The sequence below is a fragment of the Camelus bactrianus genome, chromosome 29 (assembly GCF_048773025.1).
Source record: "Camelus bactrianus isolate YW-2024 breed Bactrian camel chromosome 29, ASM4877302v1, whole genome shotgun sequence".
Lineage (NCBI taxonomy): Eukaryota > Metazoa > Chordata > Mammalia > Artiodactyla > Camelidae > Camelus > Camelus bactrianus.
Window position 1 is genome coordinate 547,725 of NC_133567.1, and position 21,960 is coordinate 569,684.

A 21,960-nucleotide genomic window follows, 5' to 3' on the forward strand; every position below is an offset into this window, starting at 1 on the left:
AAATTGACCTACATGAGCTCACAGAATTTACATGTTTCCTAAGGCCAAGGAACTGTTTCATGACCTTGAAGGGTATATTACTATTTCTATTTCAGTCCTTACATTTTCAAACATTGGAACTGCTCAGACTTGGTTCACTGCACAAACCAATCACTTAGAATGTTAAAGAGCATGACTTTGGCCTCCTGGAGACAGCTCTTCTGTGATTGAGCTCTCGTTTGCATGGCCTGTCTACCTTCCCTGTGAATTTTTTTTTCTTGTTTGTTTTTTTTTTCCCCTTGTCAGCCTATATTGTGAATGCAACTGATAGAACAAACACCAACACCTAACACTGGAAATTCTCTCCTCTGAACTCATTTGAAACACATGCTGAGGTTCTCAATCGGCAAGTTTTATAAAATGTCCGAACGTTTTATTAGAGTTGGGAGTGATTGTTGGACTCATTATAATCACACAGGGAGCTTAAGAAAATACTAATGCCTCAGCCCCACCTTCAGAAATTCTGAATTAACTTGTCTGGGGAAGGCTGCAGGCCCCTATGTTTTTAAAAAGTTTTCCAAGCAATTTGAATGTCCAGCCAATTGGAGAACCACTGGGCTAGTCCCATTCGATCAGATAAAAACAGAAATTCATATAGGATTGGACATAGCAAAGGGCACAAAACTAGACATCAGAATAGCTGAGACTAAACACTGACGGCGCCGGCCCTCCCCGCCCCGCAGAGGCCCGCGCGGCCTCCCTCCGCCGCGGGGACCCGGGGTGGCAGCCGCCGCAACCCCCGTCCTTCCCGCGCCCCGCGCCCTGCCGCCGCCGCCGCCGCCGCCGCCGCCCGCACTCACCTCAGGGGCGCAACCGGCACAGCCGGCCGTCGGCCTCGTTCCCGCCGAAGCGTCTCGGTGCGGTACTCACTGCGCGGGCCGGTTCTTCCCCGGCGGTCGCAGGGGGTTCAGGGATGGGGGGGCGGGGAACGGCCGTCACACGAGCAACGAACCGAAGCGCCGCCTGGTGGCATTTTCCACAGGCCGGCGCCACCGCAGCCGCCTTGGGTCCGCACAGCCCCCTGCCGGCCGCAGCTCTTGCTGTCTCGCCGAGCCGACAAGCCTCCGCGGACAGGGGAGGGAGCCGCGGCGCGAGTCGGAGGACGGGCGGGGGTATGCGCAGACTCTTTCCTCTGGGGACTGCGCGCATGCGCACCAGCTGGGCGGGACCCGCGGCCCCTGCGTGGGGGCGGGACCCGCGGCCGCTGCGAGGGGGCCGGCCCCGCCCAGGGGCGCTGGTCCGGCTCAGCCAATCGCGAGCGCCGGGTACCTCTTGGCGCGGGCGATTTGAATGGTTCGCGGCCGCCCGAGGTGGCGGCAGGTGGGCACGCCGCTGCCCTTTTGGGAGCTTCTCTGAGATCGGGAGGGGAACCCGCCCCTCGTCCTTTCGCCGGAGCCCCACCCTCCCCAGGCCGCGGGACTGGCGAAAAAAAAAACAGCTGGGAAAGTAAAACAACACTGACTTCAGGATAAAGGTTACCTCTTTGGATGCAAAGAAGGGAATGGGATAAAGAAAGCTGAAAAAGAAACTTCAAGCATTTGTATATGATTTGATTTCTTAAAAGAAAGATTTTTAAATGCTAACATTTTGCCACAATGCTTCAATGTTTTGAAGAAATAAAATGTTAATATGTAATTTTATTACATAAAAACCCAAAATATAGCCATGCATATGCACACAGATATGCATATTTTATATGTAAACATAAACAACATGATTCAATGAATAAAATGATAGAGATTTTCTTTATCATTGAGCTTTATTCTTTTCCTGAACTTACGGGTATTCAGGTATTTCAGGGCTCCAGAGCTTGCCAGGAGACGCACATGTCCATGAAGGCCAGTCCCCAGCAGGGAAGCAGGATGGAGCCCCAGGTGCAGGTAGGTCACCGCACGATGGGGGTACTGGGGATGGTCGAAGGCAGGCAGGGAGGCTCGGGGTCAGGCAAAGGGGAGGGAAGCATCGGGGTGTATGTGGGGCACAGGTAGGCCAAGGCAGGATGCAGTGAGGGGCGCTGTGTGGGACCCAAGTAGGAAGGGAGGGGAGGGGTGCTTCAGGAGCCAGGGTCGGGCTATCCCCTCCCCCCACCTCCTGCCACCTCCCAAAGCAGCAGCTGAGTCCCTCCTGAGCTCCCTGTCGGACAGGCCCAGCTTTGGCATCTGCGTCCTTGCCCCAACTTGCTACACGGCTCCCCTCATCTGGAGCCCCCGGCCCACTTTTCTTTCCCACCACAGACTGAATGCATCTTTGGACATGTGGCTGGCTCTGGGATGAAATGTTTCCAGGGCACTTCATTGGCACTCTTAACTCGTGTCATAACACACTGAATTGTTTTATAAGTACGTTTAGAAATAGCTCATTCACAAGAATATCAAACTTCCTCACTCTTGGTCAACATTGACAGATTGTAATTTAGCTTAGCATGTTATACATACTCCAGTTAAGTATTTTTCCCCCTTTGTCTGTGATCGTCTACAGATAAAACTGGCCTGCTAGTAGCTGAGAGTCCATCTCTGCCTTGGCTCTTTCATTTTTCCTGAACTTCCCGTGTGGGATAATTTCTCATATTGCTTTCCCTGATCCTAACTTACTTATTATAATTAAGCGGGGTGTAGGAATAGGAATATAGTATAGTTATGAATGTACAATAACATATATTCCATTATTCTAAATTGATTTAAATTTACTTAAAAATTATAGTTGAAGATAGAGTGCCTCATTTGGAAGGGAAGGGGGTCTACAGAATATTTGCTTTTATAAAGGGGGTATTGGGTCCGAAATGATAGCTATGGCCATAAGTTAGCAACGTTTGCTAGGAACTGGGTTGATGTTAACTCTGCTAGTTCTGATCCATAGATCATAGTCCTCTGTAGATCTATGGTCTATTGTAGACTTTGTGTGTTAGGTGCAGCATTTATCACATTTTATGTACCGCATTATATATATGACATTCAGTAGCTTACCCTTCTAAATGAAAAGATAAAAGGACTATAGATGAGTAGATTCTTAGTGAGCTGTTCCCCGCCCTCTCCCATTCCCACTAATTTGGTTAGAGACAGCCAATACAGAAGATTCTTTAAACACGTGGATGAGGATAGAAACTCAATCCTTAACCATTACACAGTTTCAGGACTGACTTTAAATTAAATTTTAGGCTATCATTAGCAAGGTACCGCTATTCTCAGGTTTCTTTTATAGTCTCTTGTTTCGATGACCTTTTCGTACTTCGGTCTTTGCTTAATTTCATTCAGAGGTAGAAAATATGGTAATTTTTAACACCTCCTTTGTAATTCTGCAAATACAAAGGAAGTTTTAAAAAGGCAGATTTAAAAGAAAACAATTGATTTGATTCCAAAGCTGGTATTAACATATTTTAATGCAGAGGAAAGATAAGGAGCAAGATGAATCTTAACGTTATAAGAGGCCCATCAAATTGACCTACATGAGCTCACAGAATTTACATGTTTCCTAAGGCCAAGGAACTGTTTCATGACCTTGAAGGGTATATTACTATTTCTATTTCAGTCATTACATTTTCAAACATTGGAACTGCTCAGACTTGGTTCACTGCACAAACCAATCACTTAGAATGTTAAAGAGCATGACTTTGGCCTCCTGGAGACAGCTCTTCTGTGATTGAGCTCTCGTTTGCATGGCCTGTCTACCTTCCCTGTGAATTTTTTTTTCTTGTTTGTTTTTTTTTTTCCCCTTGTCAGCCTATATTGTGAATGCAACTGATAGAACAAACACCAACACCTAACACTGGAAACTCTCTCCTCTGAACTCATTTGAAACACATGCTGAGGTTCTCAATCGGCAAGTTTTATAAAATGTCCGAACGTTTTATTAGAGTTGGGAGTGATTGTTAGACTCATTATAATCACACAGGGAGCTTAAGAAAATACTAATGCCTCAGCCCCACCTTCAGAAATTCTGAATTAACTTGTCTGGGGAAGGCTGCAGGACCCTATGTTTTTAAAAAGTTTTCCAAGCAATTTGAATGTCCAGCCAATTGGAGAACCACTGGGCTAGTCCCATTCGATCAGATAAAAACAGAAATTCATATAGGATTGGACATAGCAAAGGGCACAAAACTAGACATCAGAATAGCTGAGACTAAACACTGACGGCGCCGGCCCTCCCCGCCCCGCAGAGGCCCGCGCGGCCTCCCTCCGCCGCGGGGACCCGGGGTGGCAGCCGCCGCAACCCCCGTCCTTCCCGCGCCCCGCCGCCGCCGCCGCCGCCGCCGCCGCCGCCGCCGCCCGCACTCACCTCAGGGGCGCAACCGGCACAGCCGGCCGTCGGCCTCGTTCCCGCCGAAGCGTCTCGGTGCGGTACTCACTGCGCGGGCCGGTTCTTCCCCGGCGGTCGCAGGGGGTTCAGGGGTGGGGGGGCGGGGAACGGCCGTCACACGAGCAACGAACCGAAGCGCCGCCTGCTGGCATTTTCCACAGGCCGGCGCCACCGCAGCCGCCTTGGGTCCGCACAGCCCCCTGCCGGCCGCAGCTCTTGCTGTCTCGCCCAGCCGACAAGCCTCCGCGGACAGGGGAGGGAGCCGCGGCGCGAGTAGGAGGCCGGGCGGGGGTATGCGCAGACTCTTTCCTCTGGGGACTGCGCGCATGCGCACCAGCTGGGCGGGATCCGCGGTCCCTGCGTGGGGGCGGGACCCGCGGCCGCTGCGAGGGGGCCGGCCCCGCCCAGGGGCGCTGGTCCGGCTCAGCCAATCGCGAGCGCCGGGTACCTCTTGGCGCGGGCGATTTGAATGGTTCGCGGCCGCCCGAGGTGGCGGCAGGTGGGCACGCCGCTGCCCTTTTGGGAGCTTCTCTGAGATCGGGAGGGGAACCCGCCCCTCGTCCTTTCGCCGGAGCCCCACCCTCCCCAGGCCGCGGGACTGGCGAAAAAAAAAACAGCTGGGAAAGTAAAACAACACTGACTTCAGGATAACGGTTACCTCTTTGGATGCAAAGAAGGGAATGGGATAAAGAAAGCTGAAAAAGAAACTTCAAGCATTTGTATATGATTTGATTTCTTAAAAGAAAGATTTTTAAATGCTAACATTTTGCCACAATGCTTCAATGTTTTGAAGAAATAAAATGTTAATATGTAATTTTATTACATAAAAACCCAAAATATAGCCATGCATATGCACACAGATATGCATATTTTATATGTAAACATAAACAACATGATTCAATGAATAAAATGATAGAGATTTTCTTTATCATTGAGCTTTATTCTTTTCCTGAACTTACGGGTATTCAGGTATTTCAGGGCTCCAGAGCTTGCCAGGAGACGCACATGTCCATGAAGGCCAGTCCCCAGCAGGGAAGCAGGATGGAGCCCCAGGTGCAGGTAGGTCACCGCACGATGGGGGTACTGGGGATGGTCGAAGGCAGGCAGGGAGGCTCGGGGTCAGGCAAAGGGGAGGGAAGCATCGGGGTGTATGTGGGGCACAGGTAGGCCAAGGCAGGATGCAGTGAGGGGCGCTGTGTGGGACCCAAGTAGGAAGGGAGGGGAGGGGTGCTTCAGGAGCCAGGGTCGGGCTATCCCCTCCCCCCACCTCCTGCCACCTCCCAAAGCAGCAGCTGAGTCCCTCCTGAGCTCCCTGTCGGACAGGCCCAGCTTTGGCATCTGCGTCCTTGCCCCAACTTGCTACACGGCTCCCCTCATCTGGAGCCCCCGGCCCACTTTTCTTTCCCACCACAGACTGAATGCATCTTTGGACATGTGGCTGGCTCTGGGATGAAATGTTTCCAGGGCACTTCATTGGCACTCTTAACTCGTGTCATAACACACTGAATTGTTTTATAAGTACGTTTAGAAATAGCTCATTCACAAGAATATCAAACTTCCTCACTCTTGGTCAACATTGACAGATTGTAATTTAGCTTAGCATGTTATACATACTCCAGTTAAGTATTTTTCCCCCTTTGTCTGTGATCGTCTACAGATAAAACTGGCCTGCTAGTAGCTGAGAGTCCATCTCTGCCTTGGCTCTTTCATTTTTCCTGAACTTCCCGTGTGGGATAATTTCTCATATTGCTTTCCCTGATCCTAACTTACTTATTATAATTAAGCGGGGTGTAGGAATAGGAATATAGTATAGTTATGAATGTACAATAACATATATTCCATTATTCTAAATTGATTTAAATTTACTTAAAAATTATAGTTGAAGATAGAGTGCCTCATTTGGAAGGGAAGGGGGTCTACAGAATATTTGCTTTTATAAAGGGGGTATTGGGTCCGAAATGATAGCTATGGCCATAAGTTAGCAACGTTTGCTAGGAACTGGGTTGATGTTAACTCTGCTAGTTCTGATCCATAGATCATAGTCCTCTGTAGATCTATGGTCTATTGTAGACTTTGTGTGTTAGGTGCAGCATTTATCACATTTTATGTACCGCATTATATATATGACATTCAGTAGCTTACCCTTCTAAATGAAAAGATAAAAGGACTATAGATGAGTAGATTCTTAGTGAGCTGTTCCCCGCCCTCTCCCATTCCCACTAATTTGGTTAGAGACAGCCAATACAGAAGATTCTTTAAACACGTGGATGAGGATAGAAACTCAATCCTTAACCATTACACAGTTTCAGGACTGACTTTAAATTAAATTTTAGGCTATCATTAGCAAGGTACCGCTATTCTCAGGTTTCTTTTATAGTCTCTTGTTTCGATGACCTTTTCGTACTTCGGTCTTTGCTTAATTTCATTCAGAGGTAGAAAATATGGTAATTTTTAACACCTCCTTTGTAATTCTGCAAATACAAAGGAAGTTTTAAAAAGGCAGATTTAAAAGAAAACAATTGATTTGATTCCAAAGCTGGTATTAACATATTTTAATGCAGAGGAAAGATAAGGAGCAAGATGAATCTTAACGTTATAAGAGGCCCATCAAATTGACCTACATGAGCTCACAGAATTTACATGTTTCCTAAGGCCAAGGAACTGTTTCATGACCTTGAAGGGTATATTACTATTTCTATTTCAGTCATTACATTTTCAAACATTGGAACTGCTCAGACTTGGTTCACTGCACAAACCAATCACTTAGAATGTTAAAGAGCATGACTTTGGCCTCCTGGAGACAGCTCTTCTGTGATTGAGCTCTCGTTTGCATGGCCTGTCTACCTTCCCTGTGAATTTTTTTTTCTTGTTTGTTTTTTTTTTTCCCCTTGTCAGCCTATATTGTGAATGCAACTGATAGAACAAACACCAACACCTAACACTGGAAACTCTCTCCTCTGAACTCATTTGAAACACATGCTGAGGTTCTCAATCGGCAAGTTTTATAAAATGTCCGAACGTTTTATTAGAGTTGGGAGTGATTGTTAGACTCATTATAATCACACAGGGAGCTTAAGAAAATACTAATGCCTCAGCCCCACCTTCAGAAATTCTGAATTAACTTGTCTGGGGAAGGCTGCAGGACCCTATGTTTTTAAAAAGTTTTCCAAGCAATTTGAATGTCCAGCCAATTGGAGAACCACTGGGCTAGTCCCATTCGATCAGATAAAAACAGAAATTCATATAGGATTGGACATAGCAAAGGGCACAAAACTAGACATCAGAATAGCTGAGACTAAACACTGACGGCGCCGGCCCTCCCCGCCCCGCAGAGGCCCGCGCGGCCTCCCTCCGCCGCGGGGACCCGGGGTGGCAGCCGCCGCAACCCCCGTCCTTCCCGCGCCCCGCGCCCTGCCGCCGCCGCCGCCGCCCGCACTCACCTCAGGGGCGCAACCGGCACAGCCGGCCGTCGGCCTCGTTCCCGCCGAAGCGTCTCGGTGCGGTACTCACTGCGCGGGCCGGTTCTTCCCCGGCGGTCGCAGGGGGTTCAGGGGTGGGGGGGCGGGGAACGGCCGTCACACGAGCAACGAACCGAAGCGCCGCCTGCTGGCATTTTCCACAGGCCGGCGCCACCGCAGCCGCCTTGGGTCCGCACAGCCCCCTGCCGGCCGCAGCTCTTGCTGTCTCGCCCAGCCGACAAGCCTCCGCGGACAGGGGAGGGAGCCGCGGCGCGAGTAGGAGGCCGGGCGGGGGACTGCGCGCATGCGCACCAGCTGGGCGGGATCCGCGGTCCCTGCGTGGGGGCGGGACCCGCGGCCGCTGCGAGGGGGCCGGCCCCGCCCAGGGGCGCTGGTCCGGCTCAGCCAATCGCGAGCGCCGGGTACCTCTTGGCGCGGGCGATTTGAATGGTTCGCGGCCGCCCGAGGTGGCGGCAGGTGGGCACGCCGCTGCCCTTTTGGGAGCTTCTCTGAGATCGGGAGGGGAACCCGCCCCTCGTCCTTTCGCCGGAGCCCCACCCTCCCCAGGCCGCGGGACTGGCGAAAAAAAAAACAGCTGGGAAAGTAAAACAACACTGACTTCAGGATAACGGTTACCTCTTTGGATGCAAAGAAGGGAATGGGATAAAGAAAGCTGAAAAAGAAACTTCAAGCATTTGTATATGATTTGATTTCTTAAAAGAAAGATTTTTAAATGCTAACATTTTGCCACAATGCTTCAATGTTTTGAAGAAATAAAATGTTAATATGTAATTTTATTACATAAAAACCCAAAATATAGCCATGCATATGCACACAGATATGCATATTTTATATGTAAACATAAACAACATGATTCAATGAATAAAATGATAGAGATTTTCTTTATCATTGAGCTTTATTCTTTTCCTGAACTTACGGGTATTCAGGTATTTCAGGGCTCCAGAGCTTGCCAGGAGACGCACATGTCCATGAAGGCCAGTCCCCAGCAGGGAAGCAGGATGGAGCCCCAGGTGCAGGTAGGTCACCGCACGATGGGGGTACTGGGGATGGTCGAAGGCAGGCAGGGAGGCTCGGGGTCAGGCAACGGGGAGGGAAGCATCGGGGTGTATGTGGGGCACAGGTAGGCCAAGGCAGGATGCAGTGAGGGGCGCTGTGTGGGACCCAAGTAGGAAGGGAGGGGAGGGGTGCTTCAGGAGCCAGGGTCGGGCTATCCCCTCCCCCCACCTCCTGCCACCTCCCAAAGCAGCAGCTGAGTCCCTCCTGAGCTCCCTGTCGGACAGGCCCAGCTTTGGCATCTGCGTCCTTGCCCCAACTTGCTACACGGCTCCCCTCATCTGGAGCCCCCGGCCCACTTTTCTTTCCCACCACAGACTGAATGCATCTTTGGACATGTGGGTGGCTCTGGGATGAAATGTTTCCAGGGCACTTCATTGGCACTCTTAACTCGTGTCATAACACACTGAATTGTTTTATAAGTACGTTTAGAAATAGCTCATTCACAAGAATATCAAACTTCCTCACTCTTGGTCAACATTGACAGATTGTAATTTAGCTTAGCATGTTATACATACTCCAGTTAAGTATTTTTCCCCCTTTGTCTGTGATCGTCTACAGATAAAACTGGCCTGCTAGTAGCTGAGAGTCCATCTCTGCCTTGGCTCTTTCATTTTTCCTGAACTTCCCGTGTGGGATAATTTCTCATATTGCTTTCCCTGATCCTAACTTACTTATTATAATTAAGCGGGGTGTAGGAATAGGAATATAGTATAGTTATGAATGTACAATAACATATATTCCATTATTCTAAATTGATTTAAATTTACTTAAAAATTATAGTTGAAGATAGAGTGCCTCATTTGGAAGGGAAGGGGGTCTACAGAATATTTGCTTTTATAAAGGGGGTATTGGGTCCAAAATGATAGCTATGGCCATAAGTTAGCAACGTTTGCTAGGAACTGGGTTGATGTTAACTCTGCTAGTTCTGATCCATAGATCATAGTCCTCTGTAGATCTATGGTCTATTGTAGACTTTGTGTGTTAGGTGCAGCATTTATCACATTTTATGTACCGCATTATATATATGACATTCAGTAGCTTACCCTTCTAAATGAAAAGATAAAAGGACTATAGATGAGTAGATTCTTAGTGAGCTGTTCCCCGCCCTCTCCCATTCCCACTAATTTGGTTAGAGACAGCCAATACAGAAGATTCTTTAAACATGTGGATGAGGATAGAAACTCAATCCTTAACCATTACACAGTTTCAGGACTGACTTTAAATTAAATTTTAGGCTATCATTAGCAAGGTACCGCTATTCTCAGGTTTCTTTTATAGTCTCTTGTTTCGATGACCTTTTCGTACTTCGGTCTTTGCTTAATTTCATTCAGAGGTAGAAAATATGGTAATTTTTAACACCTCCTTTGTAATTCTGCAAATACAAAGGAAGTTTTAAAAAGGCAGATTTAAAAGAAAACAATTGATTTGATTCCAAAGCTGGTATTAACATATTTTAATGCAGAGGAAAGATAAGGAGCAAGATGAATCTTAAGGTTATAAGAGGCCCATCAAATTGACCTACATGAGCTCACAGAATTTACATGTTTCCTAAGGCCAAGGAACTGTTTCATGACCTTGAAGGGTATATTACTATTTCTATTTCAGTCATTACATTTTCAAACATTGGAACTGCTCAGACTTGGTTCACTGCACAAACCAATCACTTAGAATGTTAAAGAGCATGACTTTGGCCTCCTGGAGACAGCTCTTCTGTGATTGAGCTCTCGTTTGCATGGCCTGTCTACCTTCCCTGTGAATTTTTTTTTCTTGTTTGTTTTTTTTTTTCCCCTTGTCAGCCTATATTGTGAATGCAACTGATAGAACAAACACCAACACCTAACACTGGAAACTCTCTCCTCTGAACTCATTTGAAACATATGCTGAGGTTCTCAATCGGCAAGTTTTATAAAATGTCCGAACGTTTTATTAGAGTTGGGAGTGATTGTTGGACTCATTATAATCACACAGGGAGCTTAAGAAAATACTAATGCCTCAGCCCCACCTTCAGAAATTCTGAATTAACTTGTCTGGGGAAGGCTGCAGGCCCCTATGTTTTTAAAAAGTTTTCCAAGCAATTTGAATGTCCAGCCAATTGGAGAACCACTGGGCTAGTCCCATTCGATCAGATAAAAACAGAAATTCATATAGGATTGGACATAGCAAAGGGCACAAAACTAGACATCAGAATAGCTGAGACTAAACACTGACGGCGCCGGCCCTCCCCGCCCCGCAGAGGCCCGCGCGGCCTCCCTCCGCCGCGGGGACCCGGGGTGGCAGCCGCCGCAACCCCCGTCCTTCCCGCGCCCCGCGCCCTGCCGCCGCCGCCGCCGCCGCCGCCGCCGCCGCCGCCCGCACTCACCTCAGGGGCGCAACCGGCACAGCCGGCCGTCGGCCTCGTTCCCGCCGAAGCGTCTCGGTGCGGTACTCACTGCGCGGGCCGGTTCTTCCCCGGCGGTCGCAGGGGGTTCAGGGGTGGGGGGGCGGGGAACGGCCGTCACACGAGCAACGAACCGAAGCGCCGCCTGGTGGCATTTTCCACAGGCCGGCGCCACCGCAGCCGCCTTGGGTCCGCACAGCCCCCTGCCGGCCGCAGCTCTTGCTGTCTCGCCCAGCCGACAAGCCTCCGCGGACAGGGGAGGGAACCGCGGCGCGAGTCGGAGGCCGGGCGGGGGTATGCGCAGACTCTTTCCTCTGGGGACTGCGCGCATGCGCACCAGCGGGGCGGGACCCGCGGTCCCTGCGTGGGGGCGGGACCCGCGGCCGCTGCGAGGGGGCCGGCCCCGCCCAGGGGCGCTGGTCCGGCTCAGCCAATCGCGAGCGCCGGGTACCTCTTGGCGCGGGCGATTTGAATGGTTCGCGGCCGCCCGAGGTGGCGGCAGGTGGGCACGCCGCTGCCCTTTTGGGAGCTTCTCTGAGATCGGGAGGGGAACCCGCCCCTCGTCCTTTCGCCGGAGCCCCACCCTCCCCAGGCCGCGGGACTGGCGAAAAAAAAAACAGCTGGGAAAGTAAAACAACACTGACTTCAGGATAACGGTTACCTCTTTGGATGCAAAGAAGGGAATGGGATAAAGAAAGCTGAAAAAGAAACTTCAAGCATTTGTATATGATTTGATTTCTTAAAAGAAAGATTTTTAAATGCTAACATTTTGCCACAATGCTTCAATGTTTTGAAGAAATAAAATGTTAATATGTAATTTTATTACATAAAAACCCAAAATATAGCCATGCATATGCACACAGATATGCATATTTTATATGTAAACATAAACAACATGATTCAATGAATAAAATGATAGAGATTTTCTTTATCATTGAGCTTTATTATTTTCCTGAACTTACGGGTATTCAGGTATTTCAGGGCTCCAGAGCTTGCCAGGAGACGCACATGTCCATGAAGGCCAGTCCCCAGCAGGGAAGCAGGATGGAGCCCCAGGTGCAGGTAGGTCACCGCACGATGGGGGTACTGGGGATGGTCGAAGGCAGGCAGGGAGGCTCGGGGTCAGGCAACGGGGAGGGAAGCATCGGGGTGTATGTGGGGCACAGGTAGGCCAAGGCAGGATGCAGTGAGGGGCGCTGTGTGGGACCCAAGTAGGAAGGGAGGGGAGGGGTGCTTCAGGAGCCAGGGTCGGGCTATCCCCTCCCCCCACCTCCTGCCACCTCCCAAAGCAGCAGCTGAGTCCCTCCTGAGCTCCCTGTCGGACAGGCCCAGCTTTGGCATCTGCGTCCTTGCCCCAACTTGCTACACGGCTCCCCTCATCTGGAGCCCCCGGCCCACTTTTCTTTCCCACCACAGACTGAATGCATCTTTGGACATGTGGCTGGCTCTGGGATGAAATGTTTCCAGGGCACTTCATTGGCACTCTTAACTCGTGTCATAACACACTGAATTGTTTTATAAGTACGTTTAGAAATAGCTCATTCACAAGAATATCAAACTTCCTCACTCTTGGTCAACATTGACAGATTGTAATTTAGCTTAGCATGTTATACATACTCCAGTTAAGTATTTTTCCCCCTTTGTCTGTGATCGTCTACAGATAAAACTGGCCTGCTAGTAGCTGAGAGTCCATCTCTGCCTTGGCTCTTTCATTTTTCCTGAACTTCCCGTGTGGGATAATTTCTCATATTGCTTTCCCTGATCCTAACTTACTTATTATAATTAAGCGGGGTGTAGGAATAGGAATATAGTATAGTTATGAATGTACAATAACATATATTCCATTATTCTAAATTGATTTAAATTTACTTAAAAATTATAGTTGAAGATAGAGTGCCTCATTTGGAAGGGAAGGGGGTCTACAGAATATTTGCTTTTATAAAGGGGGTATTGGGTCCGAAATGATAGCTATGGCCATAAGTTAGCAACGTTTGCTAGGAACTGGGTTGATGTTAACTCTGCTAGTTCTGATCCATAGATCATAGTCCTCTGTAGATCTATGGTCTATTGTAGACTTTGTGTGTTAGGTGCAGCATTTATCACATTTTATGTACCGCATTATATATATGACATTCAGTAGCTTACCCTTCTAAATGAAAAGATAAAAGGACTATAGATGAGTAGATTCTTAGTGAGCTGTTCCCCGCCCTCTCCCATTCCCACTAATTTGGTTAGAGACAGCCAATACAGAAGATTCTTTAAACATGTGGATGAGGATAGAAACTCAATCCTTAACCATTACACAGTTTCAGGACTGACTTTAAATTAAATTTTAGGCTATCATTAGCAAGGTACCGCTATTCTCAGGTTTCTTTTATAGTCTCTTGTTTCGATGACCTTTTCGTACTTCGGTCTTTGCTTAATTTCATTCAGAGGTAGAAAATATGGTAATTTTTAACACCTCCTTTGTAATTCTGCAAATACAAAGGAAGTTTTAAAAAGGCAGATTTAAAAGAAAACAATTGATTTGATTCCAAAGCTGGTATTAACATATTTTAATGCAGAGGAAAGATAAGGAGCAAGATGAATCTGAAGGTTATAAGAGGCCCATCAAATTGACCTACATGAGCTCACAGAATTTACATGTTTCCTAAGGCCAAGGAACTGTTTCATGACCTTGAAGGGTATATTACTATTTCTATTTCAGTCATTACATTTTCAAACATTGGAACTGCTCAGACTTGGTTCACTGCACAAACCAATCACTTAGAATGTTAAAGAGCATGACTTTGGCCTCCTGGAGACAGCTCTTCTGTGATTGAGCTCTCGTTTGCATGGCCTGTCTACCTTCCCTGTGAATTTTTTTTTTCTTGTTTGTTTTTTTTTTTCCCCTTGTCAGCCTATATTGTGAATGCAACTGATAGAACAAACACCAACACCTAACACTGGAAACTCTCTCCTCTGAACTCATTTGAAACACATGCTGAGGTTCTCAATCGGCAAGTTTTATAAAATGTCCGAACGTTTTATTAGAGTTGGGAGTGATTGTTGGACTCATTATAATCACACAGGGAGCTTAAGAAAATACTAATGCCTCAGCCCCACCTTCAGAAATTCTGAATTAACTTGTCTGGGGAAGGCTGCAGGCCCCTATGTTTTTAAAAAGTTTTCCAAGCAATTTGAATGTCCAGCCAATTGGAGAACCACTGGGCTAGTCCCATTCGATCAGATAAAAACAGAAATTCATATAGGATTGGACATAGCAAAGGGCACAAAACTAGACATCAGAATAGCTGAGACTAAACACTGACGGCGCCGGCCCTCCCCGCCCCGCAGAGGCCCGCGCGGCCTCCCTCCGCCGCGGGGACCCGGGGTGGCAGCCGCCGCAACCCCTGTCCTTCCCGCGCCCCGCGCCCTGCCGCCGCCGCCGCCGCCGCCGCCGCCCGCACTCACCTCAGGGGCGCAACCGGCACAGCCGGCCGTCGGCCTCGTTCCCGCCGAGGCGTCTCGGTGCGGTACTCCCTGCGCGGGCCGGTTCTTCCCCGGCGGTCGCAGGGGGTTCAGGGGTGGGGGGGCGGGGAACGGCCGTCACACGAGCAACGAACCGAAGCGCCGCCTGGTGGCATTTTCCACAGGCCGGCGCCACCGCAGCCGCCTTGGGTCCGCACAGCCCCCTGCCGGCCGCAGCTCTTGCTGTCTCGCCCAGCCGACAAGCCTCCGCGGACAGGGGAGGGAGCCGCGGCGCGAGTCGGAGGCCGGGCGGGGGTATGCGCAGACTCTTTCCTCTGGGGACTGCGCGCATGCGCACCAGCGGGGCGGGACCCGCGGCCCCTGCGTGGGGGCGGGACCCGCGGCCGCTGCGAGGGGGCCGGCCCCGCCCAGGGGCGCTGGTCCGGCTCAGCCAATCGCGAGTGCCGGGTACCTCTTGGCGCGGGCGATTTGAATGGTTCGCGGCCGCCCGAGGTGGCGGCAGGTGGGCACGCCGCTGCCCTTTTGGGAGCTTCTCTGAGATCGGGAGGGGAACCCGCCCCTCGTCCTTTCGCCGGAGCCCCACCCTCCCCAGGCCGCGGGACTGGCGAAAAAAAAAACAGCTGGGAAAGTAAAACAACACTGACTTCAGGATAAAGGTTACCTCTTTGGATGCAAAGAAGGGAATGGGATAAAGAAAGCTGAAAAAGAAACTTCAAGCATTTGTATATGATTTGATTTCTTAAAAGAAAGATTTTTAAATGCTAACATTTTGCCACAATGCTTCAATGTTTTGAAGAAATAAAATGTTAATATGTAATTTTATTACATAAAAACCCAAAATATAGCCATGCATATGCACACAGATATGCATATTTTATATGTAAACATAAACAACATGATTCAATGAATAAAATGATAGAGATTTTCTTTATCATTGAGCTTTATTCTTTTCCTGAACTTACGGGTATTCAGGTATTTCAGGGCTCCAGAGCTTGCCAGGAGACGCACATGTCCATGAAGGCCAGTCCCCAGCAGGGAAGCAGGATGGAGCCCCAGGTGCAGGTAGGTCACCGCACGATGGGGGTACTGGGGATGGTCGAAGGCAGGCAGGGAGGCTCGGGGTCAGGCAACGGGGAGGGAAGCATCGGGGCGTATGTGGGGCACAGGTAGGCCAAGGCAGGATGCAGTGAGGGGCGCTGTGTGGGACCCAAGTAGGAAGGGAGGGGAGGGGTGCTTCAGGAGCCAGGGTCGGGCTATCCCCTCCCCCCACCTCCTGCCACCTCCCAAAGCAGCAGCTGAGTCCCTCCTGAGCTCCCTGTCGGACAGGCCCAGCTTTGGCATCTGCGTCCTTGCCCCAACTTGCTACACGGCTCCCCTCATCTGGAGCCCCCGGCCCACTTTTCTTTCCCACCACAGACTGAATGCATCTTTGGACATGTGGCTGGCTCTGGGATGAAATGTTTCCAGGGCACTTCATTGGCACTCTTAACTCGTGTCATAACACACTGAATTGTTTTATAAGTACGTTTAGAAATAGCTCATTCACAAGAATATCAAACTTCCTCACTCTTGGTCAACATTGACAGATTGTAATTTAGCTTAGCATGTTATACATACTCCAGTTAAGTATTTTTCCCCCTTTGTCTGTGATCGTCTACAGATAAAACTGGCCTGCTAGTAGCTGAGAGTCCATCTCTGCCTTGGCTCTTTCATTTTTCCTGAACTTCCCGTGTGGGATAATTTCTCATATTGCTTTCCCTGATCCTAACTTACTTATTATAATTAAGCGGGGTGTAGGAATAGGAATATAGTATAGTTATGAATGTACAATAACATATATTCCATTATTCTAAATTGATTTAAATTTACTTAAAAATTATAGTTGAAGATAGAGTGCCTCATTTGGAAGGGAAGGGGGTCTACAGAATATTTGCTTTTATAAAGGGGGTATTGGGTCCGAAATGATAGCGATGGCCATAAGTTAGCAACGTTTGCTAGGAACTGGGTTGATGTTAACTCTGCTAGTTCTGATCCATAGATCATAGTCCTTTGTAGATCTATGGTCTATTGTAGACTTTGTGTGTTAGGTGCAGCATTTATCACATTTTATGTACCGCATTATATATATGACATTCAGTAGCTTACCCTTCTAAATGAAAAGATAAAAGGACTATAGATGAGTAGATTCTTAGTGAGCTGTTCCCCGCCCTCTCCCATTCCCACTAATTTGGTTAGAGACAGCCAATACAGAAGATTCTTTAAACATGTGGATGAGGATAGAAACTCAATCCTTAACCATTACACAGTTTCAGGACTGACTTTAAATTAAATTTTAGGCTATCATTAGCAAGGTACCGCTATTCTCAGGTTTCTTTTATAGTCTCTTGTTTCGATGACCTTTTCGTACTTCGGTCTTTGCTTAATTTCATTCAGAGGTAGAAAATATGGTAATTTTTAACACCTCCTTTGTAATTCTGCAAATACAAAGGAAGTTTTAAAAAGGCAGATTTAAAAGAAAACAATTGATTTGATTCCAAAGCTGGTATTAACATATTTTAATGCAGAGGAAAGATAAGGAGCAAGATGAATCTGAAGGTTATAAGAGGCCCATCAAATTGACCTACATGAGCTCACAGAATTTACATGTTTCCTAAGGCCAAGGAACTGTTTCATGACCTTGAAGGGTATATTACTATTTCTATTTCAGTCATTACATTTTCAAACATTGGAACTGCTCAGACTTGGTTCACTGCACAAACCAATCACTTAGAATGTTAAAGAGCATGACTTTGGCCTCCTGGAGACAGCTCTTCTGTGATTGAGCTCTCGTTTGCATGGCCTGTCTACCTTCCCTGTGAATTTTTTTTTCTTGTTTGTTTTTTTTTTTCCCCTTGTCAGCCTATATTGTGAATGCAACTGATAGAACAAACACCAACACCTAACACTGGAAACTCTCTCCTCTGAACTCATTTGAAACATATGCTGAGGTTCTCAATCGGCAAGTTTTATAAAATGTCCGAACGTTTTATTAGAGTTGGGAGTGATTGTTGGACTCATTATAATCACACAGGGAGCTTAAGAAAATACTAATGCCTCAGCCCCACCTTCAGAAATTCTGAATTAACTTGTCTGGGGAAGGCTGCAGGCCCCTATGTTTTTAAAAAGTTTTCCAAGCAATTTGAATGTCCAGCCAATTGGAGAACCACTGGGCTAGTCCCATTCGATCAGATAAAAACAGAAATTCATATAGGATTGGACATAGCAAAGGGCACAAAACTAGACATCAGAATAGCTGAGACTAAACACTGACGGCGCCGGCCCTCCCCGCCCCGCAGAGGCCCGCGCGGCCTCCCTCCGCCGCGGGGACCCGGGGTGGCAGCCGCCGCAACCCCCGTCCTTCCCGCGCCCCGCGCCCTGCCGCCGCCGCCGCCGCCGCCGCCGCCGCCGCCGCCCGCACTCACCTCAGGGGCGCAACCGGCACAGCCGGCCGTCGGCCTCGTTCCCGCCGAAGCGTCTCGGTGCGGTACTCACTGCGCGGGCCGGTTCTTCCCCGGCGGTCGCAGGGGGTTCAGGGGTGGGGGGGCGGGGAACGGCCGTCACACGAGCAACGAACCGAAGCGCCGCCTGGTGGCATTTTCCACAGGCCGGCGCCACCGCAGCCGCCTTGGGTCCGCACAGCCCCCTGCCGGCCGCAGCTCTTGCTGTCTCGCCCAGCCGACAAGCCTCCGCGGACAGGGGAGGGAGCCGCGGCGCGAGTCGGAGGCCGGGCGGGGGTATGCGCAGACTCTTTCCTCTGGGGACTGCGCGCATGCGCACCAGCGGGGCGGGACCCGCGGTCCCTGCGTGGGGGCGGGACCCGCGGCCGCTGCGAGGGGGCCGGCCCCGCCCAGGGGCGCTGGTCCGGCTCAGCCAATCGCGAGTGCCGGGTACCTCTTGGCGCGGGCGATTTGAATGGTTCGCGGCCGCCCGAGGTGGCGGCAGGTGGGCACGCCGCTGCCCTTTTGGGAGCTTCTCTGAGATCGGGAGGGGAACCCGCCCCTCGTCCTTTCGCCGGAGCCCCACCCTCCCCAGGCCGCGGGACTGGCGAAAAAAAAAACAGCTGGGAAAGTAAAACAACACTGACTTCAGGATAACGGTTACCTCTTTGGATGCAAAGAAGGGAATGGGATAAAGAAAGCTGAAAAAGAAACTTCAAGCATTTGTATATGATTTGATTTCTTAAAAGAAAGATTTTTAAATGCTAACATTTTGCCACAATGCTTCAATGTTTTGAAGAAATAAAATGTTAATATGTAATTTTATTACATAAAAACCCAAAATATAGCCATGCATATGCACACAGATATGCATATTTTATATGTAAACATAAACAACATGATTCAATGAATAAAATGATAGAGATTTTCTTTATCATTGAGCTTTATTCTTTTCCTGAACTTACGGGTATTCAGGTATTTCAGGGCTCCAGAGCTTGCCAGGAGACGCACATGTCCATGAAGGCCAGTCCCCAGCAGGGAAGCAGGATGGAGCCCCAGGTGCAGGTAGGTCACCGCACGATGGGGGTACTGGGGATGGTCGAAGGCAGGCAGGGAGGCTCGGGGTCAGGCAAAGGGGAGGGAAGCATCGGGGTGTATGTGGGGCACAGGTAGGCCAAGGCAGGATGCAGTGAGGGGCGCTGTGTGGGACCCAAGTAGGAAGGGAGGGGAGGGGTGCTTCAGGAGCCAGGGTCGGGCTATCCCCTCCCCCCACCTCCTGCCACCTCCCAAAGCAGCAGCTGAGTCCCTCCTGAGCTCCCTGTCGGACAGGCCCAGCTTTGGCATCTGCGTCCTTGCCCCAACTTGCTACACGGCTCCCCTCATCTGGAGCCCCCGGCCCACTTTTCTTTCCCACCACAGACTGAATGCATCTTTGGACATGTGGCTGGCTCTGGGATGAAATGTTTCCAGGGCACTTCATTGGCACTCTTAACTCGTGTCATAACACACTGAATTGTTTTATAAGTACGTTTAGAAATAGCTCATTCACAAGAATATCAAACTTCCTCACTCTTGGTCAACATTGACAGATTGTAATTTAGCTTAGCATGTTATACATACTCCAGTTAAGTATTTTTCCCCCTTTGTCTGTGATCGTCTACAGATAAAACTGGCCTGCTAGTAGCTGAGAGTCCATCTCTGCCTTGGCTCTTTCATTTTTCCTGAACTTCCCGTGTGGGATAATTTCTCATATTGCTTTCCCTGATCCTAACTTACTTATTATAATTAAGCGGGGTGCAGGAATAGGAATATAGTATAGTTATGAATGTACAATAACATATATTCCATTATTCTAAATTGATTTAAATTTACTTAAAAATTATAGTTGAAGATAGAGTGCCTCATTTGGAAGGGAAGGGGGTCTACAGAATATTTGCTTTTATAAAGGGGGTATTGGGTCCGAAATGATAGCGATGGCCATAAGTTAGCAACGTTTGCTAGGAACTGGGTTGATGTTAACTCTGCTAGTTCTGATCCATAGATCATAGTCCTTTGTAGATCTATGGTCTATTGTAGACTTTGTGTGTTAGGTGCAGCATTTATCACATTTTATGTACCGCATTATATATATGACATTCAGTAGCTTACCCTTCTAAATGAAAAGATAAAAGGACTATAGATGAGTAGATTCTTAGTGAGCTGTTCCCCGCCCTCTCCCATTCCCACTAATTTGGTTAGAGACAGCCAATACAGAAGATTCTTTAAACATGTGGATGAGGATAGAAACTCAATCCTTAACCATTACACAGTTTCAGGACTGACTTTAAATTAAATTTTAGGCTATCATTAGCAAGGTACCGCTATTCTCAGGTTTCTTTTATAGTCTCTTGTTTCGATGACCTTTTCGTACTTCGGTCTTTGCTTAATTTCATTCAGAGGTAGAAAATATGGTAATTTTTAACACCTCCTTTGTAATTCTGCAAATACAAAGGAAGTTTTAAAAAGGCAGATTTAAAAGAAAACAATTGATTTGATTCCAAAGCTGGTATTAACATATTTTAATGCAGAGGAAAGATAAGGAGCAAGATGAATCTTAACGTTATAAGAGGCCCATCAAATTGACCTACATGAGCTCACAGAATTTACATGTTTCCTAAGGCCAAGGAACTGTTTCATGACCTTGAAGGGTATATTACTATTTCTATTTCAGTCCTTACATTTTCAAACATTGGAACTGCTCAGACTTGGTTCACTGCACAAACCAATCACTTAGAATGTTAAAGAGCATGACTTTGGCCTCCTGGAGACAGCTCTTCTGTGATTGAGCTCTCGTTTGCATGGCCTGTCTACCTTCCCTGTGAATTTTTTTTTCTTGTTTGTTTTTTTTTTCCCCTTGTCAGCCTATATTGTGAATGCAACTGATAGAACAAACACCAACACCTAACACTGGAAATTCTCTCCTCTGAACTCATTTGAAACACATGCTGAGGTTCTCAATCGGCAAGTTTTATAAAATGTCCGAACGTTTTATTAGAGTTGGGAGTGATTGTTGGACTCATTATAATCACACAGGGAGCTTAAGAAAATACTAATGCCTCAGCCCCACCTTCAGAAATTCTGAATTAACTTGTCTGGGGAAGGCTGCAGGCCCCTATGTTTTTAAAAAGTTTTCCAAGCAATTTGAATGTCCAGCCAATTGGAGAACCACTGGGCTAGTCCCATTCGATCAGATAAAAACAGAAATTCATATAGGATTGGACATAGCAAAGGGCACAAAACTAGACATCAGAATAGCTGAGACTAAACACTGACGGCGCCGGCCCTCCCCGCCCCGCAGAGGCCCGCGCGGCCTCCCTCCGCCGCGGGGACCCGGGGTGGCAGCCGCCGCAACCCCCGTCCTTCCCGCGCCCCGCGCCCTGCCGCCGCCGCCGCCGCCGCCGCCGCCCGCACTCACCTCAGGGGCGCAACCGGCACAGCCGGCCGTCGGCCTCGTTCCCGCCGAAGCGTCTCGGTGCGGTACTCACTGCGCGGGCCGGTTCTTCCCCGGCGGTCGCAGGGGGTTCAGGGATGGGGGGGCGGGGAACGGCCGTCACACGAGCAACGAACCGAAGCGCCGCCTGGTGGCATTTTCCACAGGCCGGCGCCACCGCAGCCGCCTTGGGTCCGCACAGCCCCCTGCCGGCCGCAGCTCTTGCTGTCTCGCCGAGCCGACAAGCCTCCGCGGACAGGGGAGGGAGCCGCGGCGCGAGTCGGAGGACGGGCGGGGGTA